General features: G+C 36.0%; 1 long non-coding RNA gene across 1 annotated transcript in view; it reads right to left on the bottom strand.

The window, feature by feature from the left end:
* Positions 1–721: 721 nt before the first annotated feature.
* Positions 722–7,131, bottom strand: part of LOC139078356 (uncharacterized) — a 32,750-nt gene continuing 26,340 nt past the window's right edge. Inside the window, exon 3 of the long non-coding RNA XR_011531292.1 lies at positions 722–849. This is a non-coding gene — a long non-coding RNA (uncharacterized lncRNA). The remainder of the gene's footprint in view (positions 850–7,131) is intronic.

Raw genomic sequence — 7,131 nt, 5'->3', positions numbered from 1 at the left:
TCCACAACTTAATTTCAAAAATTTTCTGTTCCAGAAAACTGGTGTATTATCCCATAAACACATCTCATTTGTTTTTTACCTCTATAATTTTATTGAGGGTAATTATATTTATCAATATATTACCTCCCTAAATAATAAATTCATATTTCTCAATTATCTTACCATGAAGGTCGATACATTCTTACTATTTTTATTCAAACCGGAATTCCACTAAAGATCTAGAACAGTCCATAAAATCCTCCCATAGATGTAGCACATATCAGAGAGCATGCAGAATAAAAACGAGAGCAGGATTACAATACATAAAGCAAAATGTCTTTTGTTTTTTGGTTATCTGTTACAGTGAAACAAACTACCCCAAAACTTAGTGCCTCAAACAGTAACCATCTTATTACATCTCACAATATTGTGGGTCAGAAATTCAGACAGGATTAGGCTGGCAACCTCTTCTTCTCCAGGTGGCATCAACAAGAGCTACTCAGGGATAAACAGCAAGCTTCTGGGCTGGTCAATAAGGTTTATATGGCTTCACTCAGTTCCCTAGTACCTTGATTGGGATGGAAGGAACCCTCTGCGTCTCCTGTAGCTCCAAAGTCTCTCCATGTGATGTCTCCTGCTAAGGAGTCAGATTTTTCCCATAATGGCTCTGGGTTCCAAGAGAGGAAGGTGGAAGCTGTCATTCCTTTAAAAGCAAGGGCCAGAACAGGCTGAATGGCCCCGTCTCTCAGAACTTTTTGTCAATGCAGTCATTGACCATCCCAGATTCAAAGCAGATGAGAAGAATTTCAGAGGATTTGTGTTCATCTTTAATCCACCATGCCATTCTCAGGGTAAAAGGCAGTAGACATTCTGCAGAAAGTGGAATGAAAGAAAGGGAATCTCTTCCATTCAAGAATTACACAGATACACAACTAGAAGGACCCACAACTAAAATATACAACTATGTACTGGGAGGCTTTGAGGAGGAAAAGCAGAAAGAAAAAAAAGAAAGAAGTTTGGCAAAAAAAAAAAATTACATGGATAGAGACAATAAGTTAGTAGAAAATACTAGTGTTAGACATATAATTGAGGAAATTATTAGAGACACTGCAGACACCAACGGTATACAAGTATATGATGAACAACTTCATGCCAAAACATTTGAAAACTTAGATGAAATGAAAAATTTCTAAAAGGCATCATTTATAAAACTGATTCAGGCAGAAATAGAATTATCTAGGTAGTCCTAGACTATTGAAGAAATTGAATCCAAATAAAAAATCTCGCCACATGGAAAACTCCAAGCCCAAATGATATCACTAATGAAGACCTCCAAACATTCAAGGAATAAATTGTTCTAGTTGTATTCAAGTCTTCTAAAGAATAGGAATAGAGGTTATAGTACTTAACTCATTTTATGAGGCTAGCATAATTTCATGTATGATATGTTTATTGGAGAGATCAGCCAGTAATTGTGTTTTCTTGTGCTGTCCTCAGCATGTAAATAACTCTAGTTTGTCATTATGTAAATATATTAAAGATATAAAATATAGCTTACGTTATACATTCAATATTAACTTACATTATCAAAAGCTAATTAAAGGGCCAGCCTGGTGGCACAGAAATTAAGTTTGCATGCTCTTCTTCAATGGCCTGGGGTTCGTGGGTTTGGATCCCAAGTGTGGACCTACACACTGCTGATCAAGCCATGCTGTGATGGAATCCCACATACAAAACAGAAGAGGATTGGAATCGATGTGAGCTCAGGGCCAACCTTCCTCACCTAATTAAAAAAAAAATACTAATTAAAAATTAACACATGTTAATGTATGATCATCAGTCTGTCTCAAGAACTTAAGGGACATAGATGATTGGATTCAACATGGTCTTTTTTTCTTTTAGATTTTCTGGATATAAAAGGAAAACAGGTTTTTAATGTTAAGGTTCTCTGTTTTCCTCTCTTACTCCCCATCACTACTAGAGGTAATTTTGTCATTGCACATTTAGATTCTCTCTCTTCTTACTTTCTGATGAGAACTCCTTCTTCGCTGGACCTGTTCTTTTGTGAGGCAAAAGTACAAGGCTGAGAGTGGGAAAGGTAAGAAGGAGAGAGTCCTTAGCCACAAAGGCTACATTTATTTATATGACAGAACTGGGAGAGAGGGGACAAAGAGATTGAAATACCTGTATATCTGGGAGAGTTTTGGGAAGTTCCTAAGTAAGATCCTTGAGAGAAATTACAAGATGAGTAAGGTGTATTTTAGAGAGTACAGTTGGGAATTTAAATTTAATGCCTTTTTTTGTTCTATAGATGTAAGTAAAGATTGAAATTACTTTTTAGTGACCTATGTAGTAGAAACTAATGTTACAGTCTTAGTCTTGCCTTATTTATCACACACTTCAAAGAATGAGCAATGTGGAGCCCTACGATGAACATGTTCCATTTTTACAATAAATATTAAAAGAAAAAGTTACTCATTTATGCCAGATATGAGTGACCTGGGCAAACCTGGCCTGATCTGATTTACAAAATACAAAACTCTTCCAAAAATTATGACAAATTACTGAGAGGTTCATGTTCTCAGAACCTCTTTTGCCACCATGGCTTGCTAACTATTTCTGAAACACATAGCTTGAACCTGGACGTGAAACTCAACCTTCTCTCCAGTGTACACACACACAAATGGCACAAAGTAGTCATGATTTTACTAAACATATGACTTTGGGGGTAGGAGGAAGGGAAATAGGCTTAGCTCTCAGCAATTCAAACAATTTCCCTTGGAATATTGTCTGAACTATTTTTAAATGCCCTTCTGCCATCCCACCATTGCAATATAGTCCCAGATTTTTTCCAACTTTCTGAAACTCCTCCACCCTTCTCCCTTTCTCTTTCTTCACGTCTCATGCAGAGCAACTTTCCCTCTTCTGATGATGGAAATAATAATAGCTAACATTTATTATTTTATTATTGAGTATATTTCAGATACTGTGCTCAGTGTTTCACATGGATTATCGTATTTAATCCTCACAATAATCCTAGAGGTAACTACTAAGAATATTATCCTTTTTACAGATGAGGAAACCAAAAAGTTTAGTAATTTTTCCAAGTTCACGCTTGGAAATTTTCCAAGCTAATTAGTAGTAGAGCTGGGATTTGAACCAATACAATCTGATTCTAGAGCCTGTCCTTTGAGCCACTATACCATACTGCCTCAAGCTATAATATTTGACCCTGGCAACTGCTATACCATTGCAACAAAATACAGTTTATCCCATGTGAGCTTTTTACCCCAAATCCCTTCTCATTATGAAAGGAATTCTGAGGCCAAATAGCTATGGTGATAAAATATTTTCTCATCTCATTACACTTAGATTTTTAAAGCTTGAGACAAAAATTTGGCATAAAACAAGGTATCAAAATATATTATTATTTGATCACACTAAGGATATTTATAGACAAATCAATACTTAGACTCAAGGCACGATGATCTGTTTGGGAAAATAGAAGACAAGAGGCAAGGGCAGGGGTGGAGGAAGAGGGTATCTGAAATGATACCTGTATCCTAAAACAAGTTAGGTCCTAGGGAAAGTGCCCTGGTTGCAAAGGTAGAGCCATGTAAATAATGTTGTATCCTACATGTATAGCTTTGGTATTCTCAGTCCATTAAATGGAGATCAGAATCAGGAAATACAGGAAGCAAACAATACCTGATGAATTAGATGAGCTGGATAGTAGAAAGTAGTAATTCATTGCTCAGATAGGCTTTATCCTATAGAAACAGACCCAATAGGAGATTAGATAGACAGATTGATTGATTCATCAATAGATGTAGATAGATATTAATAGAGATATTATTTATAGATTTTTTTTATATAGATGCACATACACACATAGATTTTTAAGAAATTGCCTTATGCAGTTGCGGGGGTTGGCAAGTCTGAAATTTGAAATCTGTAGGGCAGACCAGCAGGCTAGAAACTCAGGCAGGATTTCTATATCACAGTCTTGAGACAAAATTCCTTCTTTCTTGGGAAACATCAGTTTTTGGTCTTAAGGCAGCTGATTAGATGAAGTCCACTCTTATCATCTAGGGCAATCTTCTTTGCTTAAAGTCAACTGAATGTAGATGTTAATTACATCTATAAAATACCTTCACATCTAAACTAATGTTTAACCAAGCAACTGGGCACCCTAGCCTAGCCAAGTTGGCACATAAAGTTAGCTGTCACATTATTCTTTTGAGACATTCAATTCTACATCTGGTTACTGGGGAAAAATTCATGGATCAGCAAGAGGATTTGCCTCAGTCAAGACAGACTCAGGACTGAGAGGAGAGAGAGAGACTGGTGTAAGATTACTGGATCTTTCTTTGAGCAGCTAGTGAAATGGGAGGCAATATAGAACAACTTAGAGGATCACGGTTTTTAAATGTCAGGTTAAATAAGAATCACCTTGGAAATTTGTTAAAAATGCAGATCCCTGCATTTTTGATTCTATAAATTTGTGCTGGAATCTAACAATCATCCCAGGGGATGCTGATGCAGGTCACACAAAGATGACACTTGAGGAAAAATTGAAATTGGTAACGGCATTCATCCCGTGACCAAAGAGAAAGTGAATTCCTAAACATAATACAATCTCAGCGAGGACAGGTTTCCCCCACTGAAATGATAGAATGACCAGCTAGCTAGACCAGCTAGATAGAATCCTATCACCTCACAGAATGATGATAAGCACCATGAAACAAAAGGAAATGATAGCCTAGACATGCCAAGCAAATTTAATTTCAGAATAGCCATTTTTGAATCAGAACGGAATCAGAACAAGTCACAATTGAAAGCCAATTCAGGATATGGCCTGTACCCTACTTCCCATCCCTACGCCTTTCATTTGTTTGTGGTAATAAAATTAGAGCATATCACAGAGAAATAGAACAAAGTAACTGCGATGCTAAGTGAACAGTTTGTTCTCTGTACCCAGTTTTCCAAACTGCTGTTTATGAAAAACAACTGCATTCTTTTTGCCAAATGAGATGCTCACCAGTTTGAATGACTTACACAGGGTATTAGAATGCAAGCATACCAAAGACAAAGCTTCTGACAGAAGATGAGCTCGAAATAAAATTTTAATTGAATTACGGTTGGTAATAGAGAACGGAAAGTGGAATCAAACTTTCATCTTATAAGACAAAGCACTATTATCACCGTGCATTTGAAATCGTTCTTGTAGTCATGCAAGTAGAAAATAAAAACTTCTCCCCCTTTGAACTGATCTAATTCATTATTGCCATCCAAGGACCTCTAACCAGTGTCCTAACATTTAGAATGATGGATTTCTAGAATCTTCCATTTACAAGTGGGCTTGATATTAGATCCAAATATCCAAATCCCCTACACAATATATTGGCCAAAAGTTTTCCAGCCTTTCTTTAAAAAATTCTGATGAGGGGAAAGTATTACCTCAGAAGTAATACCCCTGTATACTTAGCAAGCTTAATTTGAAAGTACCTTTCTTTCCTGTATTCTGTTTTCCTCTCCCTACTTTCCCACAGCACCTTTCACCCCGACTCCATCCTACCCTTTACCGCCCCACAATCGGAAATAGTCACACCACGCACACACACACACCCTACATCCCACATACCACTCACACTTCAATCTGCTGGAAACTTTAAAAACATTGACCATCACAGGGAAGCAGACAAGCAGGACTAGAAAATATTTCTGATTCCCCAAGAATGAAAGAGATTCCTCGTGGTAATCATTTATTAAGTTTAGAGCACTAATACTTTATTTAACACACAGGAGGTAACTGACCTTTAGCTTACTAGTAATCTCAACCTTTAATCAGAAAAGAGACTAAAACTAGACCTGCGTAAGACAAATGTTTTCAGACATTATGAATTGTTCCATCCAAAATTCTTACGTCATTCTTTATCTTGAAGGTCTCTAAGATGGTGGGAAGGATGAAATATATCTTGATATTAGACTGGTGAGGAGGTGGATAAATAACCAGAAATATGATTTCTGAATAGCCAATTACATGGCTCCTCACTTCAGAAGCAACCATTTTGCAACAGAACCTTTAATGATATTTTTCTTCAAAGATGAATGCTTACGTCCTGTACATTGTTAGTCCCACAAAAAATACGTGGGCTGGCAGTTAGTCAGGGTTCTTAGTGCCTTCTGTGGATCTAATTAATGTCCCAGCACATCACTATAGGTAAGTAAATGTTAGATGATTTAACTGATTATTTTTAAATTTTTGCACCTATGTTTAAAAGTTATCAATGTGTAAAAACAGGTTCCTAAAATACAATACTTTTGTACATAATATGAAATTTTCCTAAATTGCTTAAGGCTCTATTTACCAACACGAATAGAAAGAATATTAATTTTTAATTTTGTGCAACCTGACACCCGATGGGCTGGCAAAATGGCATTATTTACTGGCATTTCTTTAAAAAGGTACTGAAAGTTAACTACATCATAGAGCTCACAATTCTATTTGCACAGATGCCATAACAGTATAGAGTGAGTTTACATTGTATAAAGGAAGTCTTGACCCAGCTGAAGAAAAGAAAAATGATTTGGAATCCTGCCTCTATTATTTACCAGCTACGTATGTGGCAATTAAAACATTATTTAACTTCTCCGAGTTTTGGTCTCCTTCATTTGTAAAATAGGCATAAATTATTATTATTGTTATTAAACTACCTAACAGCATTGTTGGAAAGATTACACACATTTTTTGTGAACTAGTAAACACAATACTTGGTACATAGTGAGACTCAGTAAATCACAGTTGTTGTCATTGTTGCTTTTGTTGTTTTGAACGAGTAAAAGTCAAAGAAAAAAGATTCAAAGCAAAAGCAGGAAACTTAAACAGCTTCTATTGTGTTTATGCCACTCTTTTGATTTTAGAACTAATAGCTATTGAAATATCATATTGATATAATAATCTTACGTTTAGTGAGTTTCCAGAAAAATCTTTCATGATAAATATTACAATTATTTTTAAATGAATATTAAAAAAAGAGGTGGGAATTATCATCTTATGATTTAGACAAGAAAATTGGGCCTCAGAGAAGTCACTGCTTGATCAGGATCACACAGCTGGTTCACTAGAAAATCAGAACTTCGGGCAGGGTC

The sequence above is a fragment of the Equus przewalskii genome, chromosome 22, assembly GCF_037783145.1.
Source record: "Equus przewalskii isolate Varuska chromosome 22, EquPr2, whole genome shotgun sequence".
NCBI lineage: Eukaryota > Metazoa > Chordata > Mammalia > Perissodactyla > Equidae > Equus > Equus przewalskii.
This window is presented reverse-complemented; position numbering and strand designations above follow the sequence as displayed.